Below are 22,686 nucleotides of genomic sequence, written 5' to 3'. Positions count from 1 at the left end.
GGGAAAATCCTGCACTAGATATATCCATTCAATGTACTACTTCCTTTCCAAGTAGACAGAGGCGCAGGAACAATAGCATCTTCATGCGGCAGGATCCCTGGCTGCCATGCAACTTCTTCCCCTTTGCTTTACAGGGAAATTAGACATCTGGAATTTGTACATATAGAAAAGGGGATGTGTATGTGTGTTAAGTCTCAGCCCCAGAAACCGCTGTGATAGGATTGCCTTAGGGTCGCCATAAGTTGGGAATGACCCGAAGGCACACAACAGCCTAAGTATCATGAAAGCACAAGATCCTGTCAGGTCTTGGAAGCTCAGCAAGGTCAGCCCTGGTTAGCATTTGGATGGGAGACTGTCTACAAACACCTCATACTGTAGGCTCTGTTTCAGAGGAAGGAACTGGCAAAAACCACCTCTCAGTACTCCTTGCCCAAGAAACCCCCCATGAGATTTATGCGGTCACCATAAGACAATAGGCATGCACACGCACACATACATACATGTGTCTACATGCATGAAGAAATAAGGATAAAGAAGTGACATCCGTTCAGAAAAATACTTTCCAAACACTGAAAATAATTTCCATCCACAGACAAGTTCTCCTGATTCAACACTAATGTGCTGAGCTATGACTGTAATAAAGATGAACTGAGCAGAACTGAACTGATTCAATACTAAAATAGCATCACTGGGACGGTGCCTCTAAGACTGGCTGTGATGCCAGCATGTTCTAAGCATGTTCTAAGCATATCCTAAACCTAACCCTAGGCTACCATGTTATAACTCTAACCCTAACCCTAGGCTAGCATATTCTAACCCTAATGTAACCTAGGCTAGCACGTTCTAATCCTAACCCTAACCCTAGGCTAGCATATCCTAACCCTAACTCTAATCCTAACCCTAACCCTAACCTAACTGGTGTGTATGATGGACACAAGAGTGCTAAGCAATGAAGAGAGGCTCAGGCCTAGGGGGATGAGGAGTGCTCCTGTGCAAGAGCTCTTCCTTGGGGGGTTGCACCCACTAGGCTTTCATCCCCCTCAACCTGCTTCCAAGGCAAATGTGAAGAAGGGGATGGGGAGGGAGTGGGTTTTCTTTGTGCCTAGCAGGACTGTCAGTGGGGCATTGGTGACCCCTGGAGCCTTGGACCAGGGTCACAAGGCATGCCCAGTTTTTCTCAGGCCGCGTGGGCCTCCTAAAGCGACAGCAGGGGAAAAGCTCCCTGGCCTGGATCTCCCCTTGCTTTACCTGCAGACTTTTAAGAAACTCTTGGGAGACTCCCTCCAGGAGCAGACAGGAAACCTCCTTGGCCCAAATGGGCAGAACACGGCTATGAGATCCATGCGCAGCTTGAAGAACAACCATTGTTTAAGGTGAAAGTACATCATCTTGTATGGACAACGAAGGTCACGGCTACCAATTTTGGTAACAGAAAAGAGAAACAAGGCAAGAGAAATGGATCCCACTATTGGCTTCAAAAACATCAAGAAGTCATGCTTTAAAAGCAACTTCTAGTGTGACTGCTGCACCCTGAAAGCATTTTCCTTTCTGCCCCACCCTAAATTCTCAGATTAAGCCTGAGCGTTCCCACCAGCCCTATAATTCAAGAAATATGTATTATAGTCTCCGAAAACTCTTTCATTGCACTTGAATAGTTCTGTGGGAAATAGCAGAAGAGATCTGGCAGAAGCTTCTAGTACAAAAACCTCTAAGTCATTACTTTAAAGCAGCAGAGAGAGACTGAAGACAAACCAGAAAGAAAGCAAATAAATGCAGAATTCTCTGCAAATCTGAGAAAGAAGCTGCGGAAGGAACTGCAGACATGCTCACGAAAAGCAAAGAAAAGTAAGATGTAAGCTTTAAACAAAGAAAAGCTTAACAGATGTGCCCACACTTCTCCTTCTTTCTTATTGGGATTCTGTTAGTTTTGGAACTGACATTTTCCTCTTCTGATCACTTCTGAGATAGTGGCATGGGAGTATACCTTATCATCACCATCATCATCATCATCATCATCATCATCATCATCATCATCATCATCATTATCATCACACTGATGAAAACAGCTGCACAGAAAGAGCAAGAACGGATGGAGTCCTAATCTCTGACCCGTTTGCCATCTCTCCTAACTAGCTATTGACCTTAAAGAGCTGCAGTGCTGAGGTGAAACAATGACTTCTGTTTCTTCTTAGTCAAAACTGGAAGGTCTAAAAGGACCTTCTTGAGGAATGGATGCAACTGGAACCACCTGGAGTAAGAAAAGGACATTCAAGTAAACCGAAGAGGTGGATCTCGTGGGAAGGATGTCTTGGAAGACAAAGGAGTCCTAGCCTGACCCTTGGTGTAAAAGCCCATGGATCTCCAGTCAATGGCCAGGGGCCGAGGGTGAACCACGGTCTGGCAGAAGATTTGGGGAAGGGAAGGGAGAGGATGCCCTTGAAAGACTACTCGATGGAGCCCAGGGCTGGGCCACTTCCTGCTGTCCTGGCAGTTGTCCCAGGTCCTGCAGGGCTTGAGCCTGGCCAAAGGCCTGCCACTGACCCCCAAGTCCCTCCTGCCGCACCTGCCTTCCTGTCAGGTCTCACAAGTAAATGGAAGACCCCAGGAAAGGCTTCTGCTTCTGTATTAGATGGCCCTTGTGGTCTCTTCCAACTCTATGATTCTATTCAGTCAAAAGGGCAGAAGGACAGGGAGACCAGTGGCACCAGCCAGGAAAGTCCCCAGGGCCAGCTCTTTTTGACACACAGTGGACTTTATCACACAGGGAAAATTAGATGGTTAACCAAAGGTTAATCCGGGGTCATACAAGGTATTTCACATAATTTCGCAAAATATTTCCAAATGACGTCACACGCAAATCCAAATGCAGTTGTGAGACATCCCAGGAATAGCTGAATTTGCAAAAATATCAAATTTATAAATCCTTTCCCACTGCCAATTCGCAGTCAATTCATATTTGCGTTAGCATGAAATGCATCTCCAGTTCAGCTGCGGGATTCCTGTCATCCATGGGTTCCTGTCCTCCCTGCGCATGCACAAATGTGCTAATTTGAAATCAGGAATCCGATGGGTACGTACTCCCGTGATGAGTTCATTTGCATTTGCACTGCTTTCTCTTTCGGATGGACGCTGCGTTCGTCTGTGCGTGTGATCAGCTATGTATACGTAAACTCTTGCATTTTCAGACTGCCCCCCCTTCTTCTTCTTTCGGGACGGTGATACATTCCTCCGTGCCAAAAAGTCCAGTGTGGGATTAGCTCTATCTCTCCAGACAGCCTTTGCGTGCAGATCCCAATAAAGACAGGAACAGTGACAGAGAAGTATGCGATGTGCCTTAGATGAACAATAATTTTAATTGATAGGCATTTGTCCCCCTCAGCTTCAGCCTGACATGTCGGTCCGTTCGGCAGGAATGAAAGCCAGTCGGGGAGAGGAAGACTCCTCCATCCCCAGAACCTTCCTTCTTTTCATCCTCCTAATTATCATAATTCATGAAAAAGGGGACGAGGGAAGAGCCTTCCTCAGTAGATGTTTAATCAATGTTCTCTGAGCTTCATAAGCAGCCTCTCTCTTTCTGAGACACCAGAAAATGAAACAAGACATATTTCTGAGGCTGTCAGCAGGTAGATCCACAGATTTTGCAGTAAGTACTCTCTCTGGGAGGAAGCCTTTGGCTCTGATGTCTGCGCAGAACCTCCTGCATCTCCTGCAGCCGCACCCAGCCAGGCCTCTTCTATGAGAGAGGAGGAAAAGGTGGTGGCGGCGGCGGCGATGGCAATGATGATATTGCTTCTAACAACCAGACGGAAGTGTAGCCTGAGGCCATCTTCCAAAGCCCCCTCCAAACAGCCTCTAATTAATTTTTATCCTGCTACTCCAATGAGTCCCAGAGGGGCAGCAGCCAAAACAAAACAAAACACCCCCCCCCCTGCTCTCATTTGCTCTTTCGGAAAAGCTTTGGCGGCACTTCTTCACGATTTCAGAGCTCCAAAGAGGAAAACGGGACTCAACTTTTCAGCTGAATTTTCCCTCCAGTTTCCATCTCAAAACCAGCAGCTGGTTGTTTCTAGTGAGGAGGCGAGAGTGCATTTCCATTCAACTATTAATGCTACGTATGACGGCATACAGACAATTTGCTTGGAGGTCTGAATCTGGCACCTCTGCCAACGCAAACGCAGAAACCAGTTCCGGGTACTGACTGGCTGAGTCCCAGTTCACAGAGACAGCCCAAATGGTGGGACTGGTACTGGGATGCACTTCAGGTTGCAGATTTCCCCAGGGACTGTTAACTTCCTCCAACACTTCTTTGTAGGAGTTTTCCTCTTAATAGGCCACTGAATTGCTGCAATCCAAATCCATTTCCTCAATCGTTCAGGAGACTGACTTTCTCCCATGGTCTTCCTGGAGCCCTGGATTGAAGGCTGTTATCTGCCATTAATGCCATTGTCTTCCAGGTTGAACAGACCCTCTTCAACCCTTTCCCATTTTCTAAACCACTTCTTATAGTTCTTCTTTCTTACACAGCAGAACTCTTCAAGCGCTGTTGGAGCTCACAGGGCATTCACGCATCATTATTTCTTTCTTTTGGTATGCTTAAAATGTTTATATCCTGTCCTATATCCAAAGTGTTAACTCGTGGTTCCTCGATTAAGCTAAATATTACATGACAGTTAACTTACCAGCCATTTAAGCTATCTCAGAGACCGCCTCTTCCCATACAATCCTCCCTGCGCTCTCTGGTCCTCTGGGAGGAACTTGTTGCAGCCTCAAAAACTGAGGCTTGTGGCGACCTCCCGGGGGGCTTTTTCTGCTGTCGCCCCCAGGCTCTGGAACGGCCTGCCGGACGAGATCCGTCAATTAACATCTTTGGACAGCTTCAAAAAGGCTGTCAAGACGGATCTCTTCAGGCAGGCCTTCCCAGACTGAAATATCCCGGCCTCAGGATCTCCCCCCTCCTCAGTAATGTCTCCAAAGCCCCCTTTTCTTTTCTTTAGAACTGAAGTTGCAGTGGTTTGTTGGTTGGTATTATTTTGTTTAATTTATTGTTAATTTAGCTAGTTATTGTGGTTTTAAATTAGATATGTAGTTTAATAACTTTTTAAGGGGGGAGGGAAATGTATTGTTTTTATGCTGTATGTTATTTTAATGTTGTAAACCGCCCGGATTGGTTCGCCACAGCGCGGTATATAAATAAAAATTTATTATTATTATTATTATTATTATTATTATTATATTTATTTTGCTAGTTCCTCTTCCAAGTTGGAGAAACAAAGAATGGACACAGCTGGGTTTTGACTCTAGCAAGAAGCCCTGGTTTAAGCATGCCAGAGTTTGTGAGCAAACAACAAACCACAGTTTCAGGATGTGATTTTGTGGCTCATTAATAGCTTGCTAACAGAGGCAGATCTACAAACCACAGGCTCTTTCAGCAAACCACATAATGGCTTGTCACGACGTGTGGATGTGGTTGTTGTGTATTCACCTGTAGATGGGCTTAACACTGGATGCTTCTAGAAATTAAGGCTGCAAATAGGTCTTTTTGAATTTAATGTGGGGCTCTGTGGATTGATGTCCCAGAAGTCCTTCCTCGCTGGCTCTCTGACATCCGAAGCCGGGCGGACGGATCTGAACGCTGGTGGCCATTCACAGCAATCCCGGTGTGATGAAAGAAGGCAGTAGATGCCCGGTCCCAAAATACACGGAGACAGAAATCCATTTCATTACCTCATTACAGGAAAGCCAACGACAAGCCGGCGCAGAATTAAGTGGAGGCTGCTCTATTCTTAAGGGAGAGCCAAAGGTTTTGCGAGCCTTTCAGGAGAAGCAGCATCGCACCCACTTCGCACCTCGCCCGGCATTTCAATTTCTTCCCTGACCGGTGGGGATAATTTTGTAACATTACACCAGAACATCTTCCTTTCCATTTGACAAAATGAAACCGAGTCCTCGGGATTTTTTCCACCCATTGCTCTCTTGGCTACTCTGCTGCAGTACTATTTCATTACTTATTGATTTTCCAACATGCCGTCTGCGTGGCTGTAATTTACACAGGTTCTGATGGCCCTTAGCAATTCTTAACACCTGAAGGTGAGATCGTGGAGTTCATCTAAGACAGTAAATGCAGACAACCAGGGTTTCCAGAATGGATGACAAATGGGTAAACTTTGGTAGCCAAAGAGGAGCTGCCGTTAGCCCAAGGCAGGGTGCATATTAAATTGCCAGCAAAGAGACGGGATGAAGGAAGTTTGCATCTCAGTGTTATTGTTGTGAATGCTGTCGCGTTCAGGGAATGACTGAAGAAATGGAGGAATAGGTAGAAGGAGGGACTATTTCTAATGGATTTAAGTTAGAGAGAGTAGATTTGGGTTGGACATTGCTGGGAAGAGCAGTTTTGACAATGGAACCAATTGCTTACATGGGATGGTGGTCCAAGACCTTTGAGCAGAGGATGGGCAGCCATTTTGTCAGGAAAGCCCAAGCTGTTGTGTCAAGAAGGTGTTGAAATACAAGGCCTACAACCCCCTCCCCCCCTATTTCTATGGTCCAAAACGCACTGCAGTTTGAGACTGCTTTAACTGCCTTGGCTCAGTGCTAGGGGATCCTGGGAACTGCAAAATTAATTGCAAAAACACGCTACATTTTACAATGAAAATGAACCTGCTTGTCAAGGAGAGGCACAAATAAAGGCTCTAGCCACATTATAACAGATGCGCAGCCCAACCCGATGTGTATTCACATGGAATTAAGTCTCACTGAGTCCAATGGGGACGGAAGCCATCAAAAATGTACCATTTAATGGCAGATATATGTCCAAAGCCACGCAAAGCATAACGGTGGTGTTCTAGGAGTGGTTACCTGAAGAAAGTAAATATTACCCTTCCTGCATTAAAAGGAATTTAGGCTGCATCCGCACTGGAGAAATAATCCAGTTTGGCACCAGTTTTCAGCATCCTGGCTCAAGGCTATGGAATTCTGGGACCTGGAGTTTGTTCCGGGCCCCACAACAAACTCCACCTCCCAGAATTCCATAGCCTTGAGCCAGGATCCTGAAAACTGGTTATTTCTCCAGTGCGCATGGAACGTCTATGGCCTCTGTTGCACAATTTTGCAAAGGCGACACCAACATAGTTGCATTCCTTGACATTTTCATTTCTGTTGTGCCACGAAAGGCACACCTTTGAGGCCAGATTTATTTATTTATTTATTTATTTATTTATTTATTTATTTATCTACTTATTTATTTATTTATACACAGTCATCATGACTTGTGATATTCACGTTTGTGTGAACAATGCAAGGGAAAGACACTCTTCTAAAAATACCAGTTAAGTCGAAAGTGCTGTTTTAGGGGCTGCTGTGGTTGTTTGTTGTGCTTCTAAGTTATTCCTATTGAGCTCGGTTCAAAAAACCCAAGGTATTGATCTATAAAGTACTTTAGGTAAATAAATGCACATTCTCCCAGCCAACCCCAGTAACCAAGTCACAGACCAAACAGGACCTCAGTCAGCCTTGTGGCTGCGTCACTAATCTGCTCTAGGATGCCATATTTTGTGAGGCAAAGGAAGGGCAACAGAGGTGAGTAAATAGGAGCACAGTGCAAATCGTGAGGTCCTGGAATTGTGGGGCCACAGGGATCTGGGGGAGGACAACAAGCAGGCAATAGGAACAGATAGCCTCCAATACTGGATTATAGATCATATATCACCTTCAGACACTGGGACAATTCAGTATTTCATCCCCAGCAAGTACTACTACTTCTTCTCCATCCTTGGTTCCTTCTCCTCCTTCTCTTCTTTCCTGTGTGCCTTCAAGTCATTTGCAACTTATGGCAACCTTAAGGCAAGCCTATCATGGGGCAAAATTTGTTGGAGGGGTTGCCACTACCCTTCTTTGAGGCTGAGAGAGTGTGAGTTGCCCAAGGCCACCAGCCAGTTTCCATGGCCAAAGTGTGGACTTGAACTCTAGTCTCCCAGAGTCCAACGCTCAGACTGCTATACCATGCTGGGTCTCCATGTTCTCATATGCCTACAAACTGAGTAGGAGTTATGGAGGCCCTATTCTAGGGTTTTCATGTCAAGATTTATTCTGAGGAGGTTTGCCATTGCCTTCTTCTGAGGCTGAGAGTCTATGACTTGCCTAGAGTCACCCTGTTGTTTTCCATGGCTGATTTGGAATCCCAGTCCAATGCTCAAACCACTCTGCCATGCTATCTCGTCCTCTCCAACTCACCCATGGGCATTTCCAAGTTTATTTGAAAAACAAAAGGAATCATGGACGGACTTCTCCTTAGACATCTTCTATGCTTTTGACACCACATCTGAATAAGTGCTGAAGGGCAAGCATTTACTGAAATCTTCAGGCCCTAGTTTCTACTGAGTATAACGTTTCGGGATTGAAGCCATCATCTTTTATGCCAGGCACTGGGGATGCCAGTCTGACATCAGGCATCATCTTGTACTCTAGCAGCAAAAACTAGCAGTAGTGCTTCAGATGAGGATCTGCACAACTTGGTTGGTAGTACGTTTTGTCCGCACCTTACTTTCTACAAGGTTTTCATACTGGTAGTCTCCCTCTTTGGAGGTTTTTCAATCTGTCCCAGGGAAGGCATGGATGGTGTCATCCTGCATGGCAGAACGGGCTTGGACTGGATGGCCCTTGGGTCTCTTCCACCTCCACAGTTCTAGTTTCATTCCACTGCTGTCCAGTTTCTGCTGTCCACTTGTGACATCCCCGGCCCAGGACACAATGCTCCCGCGCTGACCAGCAGGCTGTGCTCTCAGAGCAAGGCTGCTCTTTCCTGGCTCCTGGCAAAAGAAAGGGGACCCTCAGCCATTTCGGTGCCCTCCTAAGGGCACGGAAAGGATGGGTCTCAGGACCCTGCTTTGCAAGGATTGTCACCTGGAGTAGACACAAAATGACAGCAATGTTATCAGGGCAGCTCACAACTAGCACTGGAACTGGCAAAAAGGGAGTGACAATAAAGGTAACGCTTTTGAATGGGTCCCTTTTCAGCCTAGAAAAGTCTTCTTTTCCTCAGGACTAGTGTGCCTCATGTTTTTTTCCAACCACCTGGATGTACGGCGTAGAACTATTCCACCAAAACAGCATGTGCACTATATGTTTTAACTTAAATTAAACCTCTTTGATGAGAAAATCTGGATTAAAAAATGCTATGTAACCGACTGACTCAGTTGGCTGTGAATGAATTTCACATAGTTCCAAATCAAGATGCTTCAAGATTCAGTGACTGATAGAAACTGAGCTTCACAGACGCCTCAGAAATAATCTTACATTCATTTTATTTGCATCCATTGCCTTTTGAAACCCACTCGCATTTTAGGAGTGCTGTGTTTTGAAGAAAGCTCTTTGGAGCCGGTGGCTGAGGGAGGCTTGCCTGGCTGCAGTATACAACCAGTATATTGTATTCTGTGATAAGGAGGAAGGCATACCAATGATGCTAATGAAATAAATGTTCACTTGAAGAGGTATCCCAGATCTTTATTCTCAATGGTCACTGGGCAGAGGCTTTACATTATGGCCCAAAGTCATGGCTACTTTGGTCAGCATAAAGACATCCTTAGACGCAGGCAGTTGCCGCATGCTGAAGTGGTCAGCTTCCAAGAGGCCATAATTACAAGATCAGCTAGCATCAAAGAGCAATGACATTAGCAATAGCATTTACATTTTTGTACAGCTTATCCGTGAATTAGCACTCCCCAAGCAGTTTACAATGTGTATTAAGCCAATTGCCCCCAACAGACTGGGGACTCATTTTACCAACCTACGAAAAGATAGGAGGCTGAGTCAACCTTGCGGCCCTGTGGGATCGAACTCACAACTTTGTGGCTGCAGCACCAGCATCTAACCGGCATTAAAGCAGAGAGCCCTGATGAATGCAGGTGCTGCAGCCACAAAGTTGTGAGTTCGATCCGAGAGGAGGGCTCCAAGGTCCACTCCCATCATCTGTTAAAGCATTTTAAAGGGAAGCAGATAAACGCTTTGAGAAGCATTGGGGTCACCACCCCTTTTGGGGTGTCTGCACCCCCGTGTCCCCCTAATGTCCCAACTGCTTGCTATTGCTATCAACCTCTGTGCCACCAGCTCTCCCTTAGGAAGAGCAAAGGGAAAACCAAAAGTGAACCAGAGGAGCCCTAGTGACCCAAGGCAGCTGATTCTGTTTGAGGGATGCACTGGCCGACGTCGGTTTCAGTGAGTGTCCTTGCAGAAGGAGGCAAGGATGCTTCAGTCGGTCTCATGCTCCTGGAGCAAAAGGTTTCTGGGCCAGGCATCCTCCTCCTCCTTCTGCTGCTGAGATTCAGACAAATCTCGCTCTCAGCCTCCCCTGCAGCCCTCATATCTGCACTTAAAAGAAGAAGCCTTGCAGACGGAGGCAGGGAGGGAGGGAATGATGAGGTGATTTTGCCTGGAAATCACGGGCAATGCGGCCACTGTCCTCTTTTCTCCCTCGAGGCGTGAGAGGGCCCTGCCGCAGCCCTTGGCTAGATGAGTCCTATCGATCTAAGAGGCTCTGTGTCATTTCCAGGGGATTTGCTAAAGAAGCTACTTATGTGTCTTTTTCATTTTCACCAACTCATTACCAGCCCTGCTTCTGCCTTGTGTATTTCAGCAACACCTGCAGGAATAAAAACCCTCAGTCCTTTTCATCCAATTCTGTTTCAGATATCCTTAATTAAAAGCAAGGAAACAGTTTGCCTGTTTGCCTGTTGGTTGGGACGGCTGGAATCAACTTGCTCCGGCACAGGAGACTTGGCTACTAGGCAGGCTGGCTTATTTGCAATCTTCGCCTCGTTTGCAAATGCTCTCAGTTCTAGATTAAGCATCTGATCCCCGGCTTAACATTTAAATTAAGGCCACTGCAAATTTTGGGAAGTGAGGAGAGTGCACTCCTGCAGCCACCCATAAGCCTTTGCAAATGTCAAGTGCCTCTCTGCGTTGGTGGCTTGCCAAAGGTAGCTAAGCTACAGCACACCATGGGAATGAAAAGGCCCCTCCATGCGCACTCCGTAGGGTTTCAGTCAATATACATAATATTATTGAACTCTGACAGGATTAAAGATTGCTTCTTTTGTAGCCCGAGAACATGACAGTCTCAGTGCACGCAAGATGCCTCCTCCCCTTCTTTGAGCCGGATGATGGGGAGCCTGATGTGCCGAGGCCGAGAGACGGAGAAAACCACTTGAGGAGCTCCCAAGCAGCGACCCAGTGTTCCCCTTTAGGGCCTTCAAACTGCCCTATTTAAAACGCTGATGGATATTCCTGGAAGTGTCCCTTCTTCCAGCAACTTTTCCTACTCGAGCAGGGATTCCACCTGGGTGCCTGCTGATCGTCCCTTTCACTTGACTTTAAATGTGGAAATGAAAACCCGTTTTAACAAGCTCAGAAGCCAAAGCCAATAGCAGAGAAGATGCATCAAGGGCTTCCCCGGTGCTTTGAAGCCCCACTGTTGCTGCTCCTGGTCTCTCAGGTATAGCATTTCAGTGAGTGGAAAGGAAGAGCCCTCGCCTCAGGCGTCCCTGAGGATGACCTCTAGGTGAGCGGCTCCCCAGACACTTGACTTGGAGGGCACCCACAAATGCAGAGGAGGAGGAGGGCTTCTTCACTGCTACAGGGACCTGCTCTGAGATGACTTCTTCTTGTGCTTTTCCTGCCTTCCAGCCTGTTTCCTTTCCCTACGGAGCAGAAGAGCAGGAGAAGGCACCTCGGGGCAGCCAGGCCTCCCTCCGCTCATCTGCCTTCCCAACAGAGCAGCCAGGTGGAAATTCACTAGAAGAGTTGGGACCACAAGGGCCATCCAGTTGAACCTCCTTGGGCCATGCAGGAAGACACCATCAAAGCCGTCCCTGGGACAGATGGCCATCCATCCTCTTCTTAAAGACTTTGTGGAATCATACACTTGGAAGAGAACTCAAGGGCCATCCAGACCAAACCCCTACCATTCAGGAAGACAGTCAAAGCACGCCCTCCAGCCTCTGTTTAAAGACCTCTAAAGAAGGAGTCTCGACCATCCTTCATTGAAGCAGCAACATCTTTCACTGTCGAAAAGGTCTTGCTGTCAAGATGTTCTTGCTAATACTGAGCTGGTATCTATTTTCTTGTAGTCAGGAATCCTTTGTCTCCACAACATGCAGGTCAAGAAAGTTACTTCTGAAATTAATTTCCAAATAGCTTTGAGCAGATCAGATTACCACCATCTTGAGGGGGAGAGAGGCAGGCTAGCTCCAACTGTCTGCCTGGAAGAAGACAAGCCCTCCCTTCCTCCTCCATCTTGAGGGGGAGAGAGGCAGGCTAGCTCCATCAGGCCTCCCTGGAAGAAGAGAAGCCCTCCCTTCATCCTCCATCTTGAGGGGGAGAGAGGCAGGCTAGCTCCAACTGTCTGCCTGGAAGAAGAGAAGCCCTCCCTTCATCCTCCATCTTGAGGGGGAGAGAGGCAGGCTAGCTCCATCAGGCCTCCCTGGAAGAAGAGAAGCCCTCCCTTCCTCCTCCATCTTGAGGGGGAGAGAGGCAGGCTAGGTCCAACTGTCTGCCTGGAAGAAGAGAAGCCCTCCCTTCATCCTCCATCTTGAGGGGGAGAGAGGCAGGCTAGCTCCAACTGTCTGCCTGGAAGAAGAGAAGCCCTCCCTTCCTCCTCCATCTTGAGGCACAGAGAGGCAGGCTAGCTCCAACTGTCTGCCTGGAAGAAGACAAGCCCTCCCTTCCTCCTCCATCTTGAGGGAGAGAGAGGCAGGCTAGCTCCAACTGTCTGCCTGGAAGAAGAGAAGCCCTCCCTTCATCCTCCATCTTGAGGGGGAGAGAGGCAGGCTAGCGCCAACTGTCTGCCTGGAAGAAGAGAAGCCCTCCCTTCATCCTCCATCTTGAGGGGGAGAGAGGCAGGCTAGCTCCAACTGTCTGCCTGGAAGAAGAGAAGCCCTCCCTTCATCCTCCATCTTGAGGGAGGGAGAGGCAGGCTAGCTCCACCAGGCCTGCCTGGAAGAAGAAAAGCCCTCCCTTCAGCCACCATCTTGAAGGAGAGAGAGGCAGGCTAGCACCACCAGGCCTGCCTGGAAGAAGAAAAGCCCTCCCTTCAGCCACCATCTTGAAGGAGAGAGAGGCAGGCTAGCACCACCAGGCCTGCCTGGAAGAAGAAAAGCCCTCCCTTCAGCCACCATCTTGAAGGAGAGAGAGGCAGGCTAGCTCCACCAGGCCTGCCTGGAAGAAGAAAAGCCCTCCCTTCAGCCACCATCTTGAAGGAGAGAGAGGCAGGCTAGCTCCACCAGGCCTGCCTGGAAGAAGAAAAGCCCTCCTTTCAGCCACCATCTTGAAGGAGAGAGAGGCAGGCTAGCACCACCAGGCCTGCCTGGAAGAAGAAAAGCCCTCCCTTCATCTTGAGGGGGAGAGAGGCAGGCTAGCTCCAACTGTCTGCCTGGAAGAAGAGAAGCCCTCCCTTCATCCTCCATCTTGAGGGAGGGAGAGGCAGGCTAGCACCACCAGGCCTGCCTGGAAGAAGAAAAGCCCTCCCTTCCTCCTCCATTTTGAGGGGGAGAGAGGCAGGCTAGCTCCACCAGGCCTGCCTGGAAGAAGACAAGCCCTCCCTTCATCCTCCATCTTGAGGGAGGGAGAGACAGGCTAGCTCCATCAGGCCTCCCTGGAAGAAGAAAAGCCCTCCCTTCATCCTCCATCTTGAGGGGGAGAGAGGCAGGCTAGCTCCACCAGGCCTGCTTGGAAGAAGAGAAGCCCTCCCTTCATCCTCCATCTTGAGGCTGGAGAAGGTCTGGGTCCTGCACTGCTCCAGCAAGTGACCTTCCAAAAAACATTAGGACAGAATCTTGCAGCAATTAGTGTGATTTTCTGGGCATTAATTGCAGCACAAAAACGTTACTTCTGCAGGATTTCCATGAGCGTTTTATAAACTTAATTAATAGATAATAGATATTTACAGCTTTCATTCCATTTCAGCTGAAGGCCCTCCCTTTTTTTTCTGGGAAATTCCCATTCTCCGCCAAACATCAATGTCTTCTGAGAGCTTTTCTGGGCAGCCTGAGGGCAGCAAGGCAGTGGCAGGTGTCTGTTGCTTGGAAATCAATTAACATCCACCTTTTCTTCTGGCTCCTGACACTGCTTTCCTTCCGAATGCTGTGACTGGTTTTAGATTCTGAAATGGAGAGATTCCCACAAAGAGAGTTTCTTCGAAGAGGCAAGAGGTGTTCCTGGACCATGTCTCAGTACAAGGGCGAAGTTTGCCAGGAAAAGGATTCCTGATGAAGACATCTACAGGACTTTTCAGGATAGGAAAGCCATTTATCACCTATATTTAAAGTTGAATTTGCTGATATTTTATGGTATTCAATATTATTTCTATTAACATTTTATGCTGAAATTACAGAATGATTCGTGAGTGCTGAATTTTTGATTGCTTTTACACTTGCTGGGACACTATTAAAGTTGATTTACGTTAATAGCACTGTAAGAAGATATTAACAATGAAATTTCCAAAAGCACTTAGCATCCCATAATTGGAGTTAAATGACAAAAAGAGAGAGGATAATAAAGTAAAGGGATAGAAGCAGGAGAGGGGGGTATTTTTTTTGACAACTTTCCCCTGGATATCTCCTGTTTGCCATTAGACCATGGGAACTTGCTCCATGAAATAACTGAATCTCTGGCCAAGAAAGGGAATTTTACTTAGAGAACTGGGGATATCAGAGTATGAAACACAGGGCAAAGATGAAGGGTCCACAATGATATGGGAGAGCTTACAGGAAGGTAATTTCCAGCTGTTGTTCTTCCTAGCAGTTTTTAAACACTATGTTTGAAGCTTAAAGCAGTGGTTCCAAAACTTTGGTCCTCCAGCAGATGTTTTGGATTTCAGCTCCCAGGACTCCTGACTGCATGCCAAGCTGGCTAGGGCTTCTGGCAGATGATGCCCAAAAACGTCTGGAAAACCAAAGTTTGGGAATCACTGGTTTAAAGTTAATGGCTTATTCTGCAGAAGTCCCAGGTGATGCTTTGGAGGAACCATCCCAGTATATGGAATATTTATGAACGTGATCAGAAGGTGAAACCAGGATCAGCATTTTGGATTAAAATACACAACGACATGTTTGGCTTTAGAAGAACCCAATTAACAGCAGATTTGCCCATGAGTTCTGAAATGTACTGGCTTAAATGGGTTTCTCACACACACCCAAACCGTGCCAGTGTGAACATGGCGGAAATAACCCGGTTTCCCACTGGGTTATTTCCGTAGTGTGAATGTGCACGAAGGTTGTGGTAAACCTATGAGCAGGGATTGGTTTATCTTTTAATCCCTTGGAATGGTTCGAAAATTTTAGTTGTCATAAGGACCAGGGCATTTCTCCAATTACAACTCTTGGAGGAAGCTACATGATACTTCAGATGAGGGTGAGAAACATGGCCATTTGATAGTGAAACAGACTTCATCAGAAGATCGCATGCTCTCCTTCGTTGGAGGATTTTAAGGCTGGATAGCCACCTCTGAAGGCATGCTTTAGTTTCCGATCCCTGCAACTCTCAGAGTGCCTCTAGAGTTTCATGGTCCTGTGATGTTCAGTCACAGTCGTTCCTTGCTTAGCTTTCCACGCATGGGGAAACCAAACTGTTTCCCCTCATCTTTAATTGTGATCTTCCCGCGCACCTTCCTTGGAGACCCAGAGGTATAATTAGTCCATGTCGCGGGGAAGATGTGGCATCGGCAGAATTATCGCTGGGCTTGAGCATTTGTGATTCAGCCCCTTGTGATAGAAATGCCTCTGCTAATTGGATTGCCCAGGCTAATCGGGAGTCAGGCCCACTTTCAAGACACAGCCTCCTTCCTGCTGGTGTCAGCTGATAAAGTGCTCCTCTTGCCTGGGCACAGATTTCACAGATATTTTCCCAGCCTTTCTAGAGATCTTGGTGGGATGGATGCACACATCTCTTCTGCGTCTGACTGTTATCAGCTCTGGCAAAAAGCAAGGGACAGATGCCTATCACCCAAAGGGTCCCATGACACAAAAGAGGTCTTCTGCTGTTTGCGTTACAGAAGAATGGTCCCCAGGTGACTCACCGAGAAAACCTCAAAAAGATAGAAAGAGCTCCAATCATATCTTACAAATGACTGGCACAGGGATTGCAAAAGGCTTTGGACCTAAAACGTTTTAAACAGGGACGGGCCAGAATAAGATGCTGGCAATCTTTCCCCAAACTTCTGCCCCACGGAAAGGCGCAATGGGATCAGCTTCTTGCCCCCGACACCTGAGTTGAAGTGTGCCCTGGGGGAAAGCAGATGTAGCTCCCCTTTGGCTTCCTACCATCGCATAAATAAAATGCCCCAGGTTGTGTATCTACACTTCTCGGTGCCTCCGCTGAACACTCATCTCCAGCCTTTTCTTATTGTTGCTCTTATTCCTAGGTTCCTCTTCACTTGTTGGAGAAAAAATGCCATTAAGGATGTTCAAGCAGTAAATATGTTTTGTCTTTGACAACATGAAAATACACCTTGCTCTGTATTTATGTAAACTGGAAAGTAACACATGTGACGATGGAAGCAAAAGAAAGCTGCCCAGCAGCCAAGGCAAGTCTTGGGTGAGCCCTCATAGCCCCCCTTGCCTCCCAGTTCTCCAGAGGAAGTGGATCCAAAGAAATGGAAATATAGACCGCGCTCCCTCCTTATCTCCTCCTCCTCCTCTCCTCTTTGCTTTCCCTGTCATTTGCAGACAATCCCTGGACCTCTTGCGCTGGCACCAGAACCACTTGGGGTCCAAATGGGCTCCTGCCTCCCTTAGAATCCACGGCTAGACTCCATCAGTCGTTCCCCACAAGCCTCTGTCTCCTCTACTCCTGGTTTCCTTTTCAGGAATTTACAAACATTTGCCACAGATCAATATCGGTATCGATTATGCATTGTGAGTGAGTAGTGTGTCTTTGGGGATCCAGCCTGGAAGACTAAGCAGCCAGAAGCTGCTGCATTAGAAACTGGTGTGTGTGTGTGACAAAGAAAGGAAGGAAGGAAGACAGACAGAAAGACAGATTCAGCTGGCTTTGGTTCTGATGCTGATGCTGTTACTACTGCAGGCAACGCAGTAACATAAGAAGGAAGGAAGGAGGAAAAGGGGGAGCTGGAGCCGGAAAATGCAAGTCACAACTGAGGTCTGTCTCCTTCCAGAGGTCCTTTGGAGTTGAGGAGCCCAGCCGCTGCCATTCTCTGCCTGGATCTATTGGACATATTGCCCTGAGAAGGAGAAGTGACTCTTGGGTTTGGTATCTACTATGTAAGGACCTTGGGAGATTCCTTGGCTCACCGACAGCTCAAAGGAGGAAAGTCAGAGCAATGAGGCCATACAAGATTTCTTCCTGCTGCTGCCTTCCTAGGAATACAAGCAGCCGCTCCAGATAGCTTGAGCATCTCGACGCATCCAAACATTTGTAAGGGCCGGCATCGTTTGCAAAGTGAGTAAACATAAAGGCTTTCATAATTTGCTTACCGTCTAAAGCAAAGCTGTGTTTTGTAGACTGATATGGAAACAGACAGTGAGTGCACTTGCCATGTGAGTGTGTGTCTATGCTTCTTCTATGTGCGTGGAGGATGGCTGAGAGGGACAGGGTGCAGCTAATTGCTGGGGGTCTTTGAAAAGGGATTATGAGAAGAGAGGGAGAAGCGATCACAGGGAAACAGGTTGGATCGCAGCCAAAAACGGGAGAATCAAAGAGGAGCGAGGCTAGAGCTCCTGCGACAGATGGAGGTTTTGTGGCATGTTATGGACAGTGCAGCTCCTGGAACCAGAGGATTTGCCAGAAAGAAGCACCGCATCCGGACCTAGAAGTAGCAGCAATGGACAGGTGACCACAGGTCACTGGACAAGCCCTTACGGGGCTTCATGCAATTTCATTCTCCAAGGACAGCCAGAGACTCAGTCTCAGAATTAATGGTGCAAAATTCTCACCTCCTGAAGCCATTCTGAGACCATCATCAGTTGATGGTGTCATTGTTAAAGGGCCCAGAAAGCCTTTAGGACCAGATCTAAAATATAGCCCTGGTGGCGCAGTGGGTAAATGCCTGTACTGCAGCCATTCGCTCAAAACCACAAGGTTGCGAGTTCAAGACCAGCAAAAGGGCCCAAGCTCGACTCAGGCTTGCATCCTTCCGAGGAGGGAGCTAAAATGAGAACCCAGACTGTAGGGGGCAAAATTAGCTTACTTGCTAATTAGCTTACTTGCTGTTCACCGCTATGATCTTTGGAATAGCAGTATATAAATAAAACAATCAAACAAACAAAAAAAAAATACATATCTGTCCTGGACTGAAGTTTGGGTTCTCATTCTTGCTGTTGATGCCCTTGTTAAGCCTATTTACTCACTGAAAGAATGAGCACTCATTTTCCTCCTTTTTGGTTCTAGGATTGTTGGTCTTTTCAGATCAGGGGTGCCTCTTCAAGATTTTACTCTCAGTTTGACTTCATGTTCGCTTAGTTTTGGAGAAACGCTACTGTCTGTGCAAGCTGCCTTTGTTATAGAGACATGGATGGGAAGGAGAAGGCTGCAGCTTCGGTCAGTACCAGGGATATTTTGAACGCTTCATTTTCAAAGCAGTATTTGCAGAAAGCTGTCTTGGAGGTATAGCTCAGGGAGAGGAAGAGGAAAGCGAAAGCCAGATGCAGATGGAGGCTGTGCACTTGGGCATTTCTGCAGGAAGGCTCAGCAACGCTTGTCCTGGAGAGACCGCCATTTGCAAGTGCAGCACTTCAAAATCTGCGCAGCCCTGACTGGAATGACTGATATGATGGTGGGCTTCTCCTTGGCACACTAACCAGGTTATGTCAAACCCAGGCAACCAGCAAGCGACTGACCTCCACCTTCAAAGGGGCTCTCCACAGGCCAGCTTTTGGTCAGTTAGTCCCTTTTGCACAGGGCTTTTCTGCATTCTGGGTTTTCAGTCTGAAGGAAAGGTTGTGCTTCCAAGGGCTTATAGTGAAAACAAACTGTCTAAGCAGATGGTGCAGACAAAGCATGACAACAGCATCCAAAAGAAACCATTGCAGAACTGGAAGGGCCGGCTTATCTACAACATTTGGCCATCGCAAGTCATTCTTGTGATAACTTGGACGGATGATGTGAGATGAGTTTCACCCATTTCTGCCTCTCCTTCTCCTTCCTGCCTTTTGGGCTACACCACATTTCTCTGGATACAGTAAGTTTTTGCCTTGTGGTTAAAATGTTAGGGTGTCTTTTGCTTTGTGGCAAAAGTGGTTTGAGTGATGGACTGCAACTCAGAAGACCAGGGCAAGATCCACGCTTTCTTCCTCAGAGGAAGGCAATGGCAAACCTCCTCTTGCCAAGAAAACCCTTTAGGTTCACCATAGGTTAGGAGTGACTTGAAGGCACACAACAACAACAACAACAACAACAACACACAACTTGTCAGAAGAAGAAACCAAGTCTAGTCACCTTCCAAATGTCGTCCCCCACAAACAATCTTACTAACACCATTTCTTCTGCATCGATGGCTCCAGATGTGGCTGGACTACAACTCCCAACATTCCTACCATGAGCTATACTCATTTGGGGATGACATTTTGGGGGCCATGAGCTGCCCATTCCTGCTGTACAACTAAGAGGGAATGTTGCCATTAAGCATGCATGGAAACACTCCGGCAAAAGTCAAGGCTGTGCCAAATTTGTCCAAAGTGAGACTGGATCCTCTGAGAATGCTGTTGCGCGTGAAGTTCTCACATCAGAAACCATACACAATTTTTGAGCTAAAAAGGATCTAGAACAAAGCAACATAGACGGTCTAGGGACTGAAGCTACTCCCCAATGCTTAGAAAAAAGGCAAGGAAGGAGAGGCCTGATAGAAGTGAATGAAACAAGTCCTGATGTGGAGAAAGTGGATGGAGAGATGGTTTTATCCCTCTCATAATACTGGGATCTGAGGTCCTTTGGTGAAAGTAAAAGGAAGGACTTCAGTGCATAGCACTCAGTTAAACTGTGGATTGTATCTGCCATAGGATGTAGTGATGCTCCCAATCTAGGAAGGCCTTCACAAACTCATGAAGGATAATGAGTTATAGTTTTCTGTGGGTTTTTTGGGCTATGCAGCCATGTTCTAGAAGAGTTTATTCCTGATGTTTCACCAGCATCTGCCAGAAATAAACTCTTCTGGAACATGACCACATGGCCTGAAAAACCCACAAAAAACTATGGATGCTGGCCATGAAAGCCTTCGACTTCACACTGATAATGAGTTATCCTTGGCTACTGTCATGGTGGCTACCTGTTGCATCCAGCAGCAGAGGCACTACGTCCCTCAAGTCTATTCACTCCAAGAACATGGAACATGGGAGAGTGTGACTGTGCCCATGGCCTGTTTGTGGGTTTCCTGTGGCACTCCTTAGCCATTGGGGAAATGTGCTGGGCTAGATAGGCCTTTAGTCTAATTCACAACAGTTCTTCCTTTGTCCTTGTGTCACTTTGCGACCCCAGTCGCAATATTCATCTTGGAACACAAAGGTTCCCAGTGCATCCTCTTGATCCCATTTAGGTGATGAGAAGGTGTTTGTAACTTTGTCTGCAATAACAACCGCTCTACAATGATTCTAGACATTTCTGATATGAAAAAAGTCACAGAGAGTGGGAAAGGGCTGCTGCATATCTCCTGCTTCACATTTCCCAGCCCCAGAGATTTGGCAGGGTCATGTCATCCTGCTTTATAAACAAAGGTCACTTGACAAAACTTGGCAGTGCCACCTGTTCATCTGGTGGCTACAAACACTGGCCCCTTTCCCTCTCACCTAGATCTCAGGCCTATCCAGTTTTGATCCTGGTGTATCACCAATGACCTAAAGCTAAATGTTCTGATGGGTGGCTGATCCTGTGACATTGCACAACAGTTCTATGGCTATTCACCACACTGGTCCCTCCACATTCACTGGGGTTAGGGGCACAGGACCCCTGTGAATGTGGAAAGACCACAAATAACAAAACTTTTACTGGAGAGAAGACCTCTCTAGGAATCTCTAGGTCCTCTAGGGCAACTCTATGGCCAACATCCAACAGACACTGACCACAGAACTACGCTAGAGGAGCTACAAAGGTCTAGTAGAGTATTCTCTCTAGGAATCTCTAGGTCTTCCAGGGCAATTCTATGGCCAACGTCCGACAGACGCTGATTATAGAACTGCGCTGGAGGAGCTACAAAGGCCTAGGAGAGTGTCCTCTCTAGGAATCTCTAGGTCCTCCAGGGCAACTCTGTGGCCAATGTCCGACAGACACTGACCATAGAACTGCGCTGGAGGAGCTACAAAGGCCTAGTAGAGTGTCCTCTCTAGGAATCTCTAGGTCCTCCAGGGCAACTCTGTGGCCAACGTCCAACAGACACTGACCACAGAACTGCGCTGGAGGAGCTACAAAGGCCTAGTAGAGTGTTCTCTCTAGGAATCTCTGGGTCCTCCAGGGCAACTCTGGGGTCAACGTCCGACAGACACTGACCATAGAACTGCGCTGGAGGAGCTACAAAGGCCTAGTAGAGTGTCCTCTCTAGGAATCTCTAGGTCCTCCAGGGCAACTCTGTGGCCAACGTCTGACAGACACTGACCATAGAACTGCGCTGGAGGAGCTACAAAGGCCTAGGGGAGTGTCCTCTCTAGGACTCTCTAGGTCCTCCAGGGCAACTCTGTGGCCAACGTCCGACAGACACTGACCATAGAACTGCGCTGGAGGAGCTACAAAGGCCTAGGAGAGTGTCCTCTCTAGGAATCTCTAGGTCCTCCAGGGCAACTTTAAGTTAAAGCTGGCCATAGAGGTGCACTGGAGGACCTAGATATTCTTAGAGAGCATATTAATCAAATCTGTAAATAATCAAATCCACCAAAGTCAAAGTCGTAAATGTTGAAGGACGAGTGTAGTTTCTAAATGAGTATTCTTTTCAAAAATTGAAAAATTGTAATTCATCCTTATAGATACAAGAGGCATGCTCCCCTCAGCAACAACAGTGCACATAGTTTTGTTTCCAAACAACATCTTCTGTGTACTGTTCTGTGTGAAATTTCTGCTTTAAAGCTATGAAGATGGGCTCTTCCTGCGATGGCCCTGAACAGCAAGCCCTCTCCATCGTTCTCCATCCTTCCTAGACACAGCTATATTCAGTGTCTTTCAGTCCCTCGCTTTTACAGCCTTGGGATGCTTCTGGGCCCATGATTCACCAAATGTTTGTTTCCCTTATCCATCTTCTGACAAGGCTGTCTGCATCCCTTTCAGCTTCCACATATTGGCTTTGCTTAGATTTTAAGGCTCCCCACTCGAAGGAACCTCAGCAGTCCCACAACATCCTGGGTATTTACAAAAGCCACAATAAAAACAACAGCGACAACAACCCCCATGTAAAAACAAACAAACCTCAGGCTACAATGGTAGGTGCATATACTTGAGAGTAAGCCCCAGTGAACTTGCATAAAATGGCGTCGGTTTTTAGTGCGGAACCCTACCTCACCAAGCCATTGAGGCGCAGCTGCAGCAGCAACATCGCACCAGCCAAATGCAGGGAGGGCCTCTTGCCTTTGGTCACAGGTGGCAGGCGTTCGTCCCTTTCATCGCCTACAAATGGTTAAAAACAGAAAAGGAGTTGTCAATAACCTGAGAACCTGGGATGTACCTTCAGAGCCCAGAAATTTTACTTTTTGGTGGGGCTAAAAGTCC

At 47.2% G+C, this 22,686-nt stretch overlaps 1 protein-coding gene across 1 annotated transcript in view; it reads right to left on the bottom strand.

Annotated features, from left to right (window-relative positions):
• ZFHX3 (zinc finger homeobox 3) overlaps positions 1 to 22,686 on the bottom strand; it is a 231,408-nt gene that overhangs the window by 144,542 nt on the left and 64,180 nt on the right. Inside the window, exon 2 of the mRNA XM_089540250.1 lies at positions 22,387 to 22,584. The gene's annotated coding sequence lies outside the window, so the exon portion shown is untranslated. The remainder of the gene's footprint in view (positions 1 to 22,386; positions 22,585 to 22,686) is intronic.

Source organism: Sceloporus occidentalis, unplaced genomic scaffold (genome assembly GCF_023333645.1).
Source record: "Sceloporus occidentalis isolate IW3139 unplaced genomic scaffold, rSceOcc1.0.p SCAF_10, whole genome shotgun sequence".
Taxonomy (NCBI): domain Eukaryota; kingdom Metazoa; phylum Chordata; class Lepidosauria; order Squamata; family Phrynosomatidae; genus Sceloporus; species Sceloporus occidentalis.
Note: the sequence above shows the minus strand (reverse complement) of the source record. Positions and strands in the feature narration are given on the sequence as shown.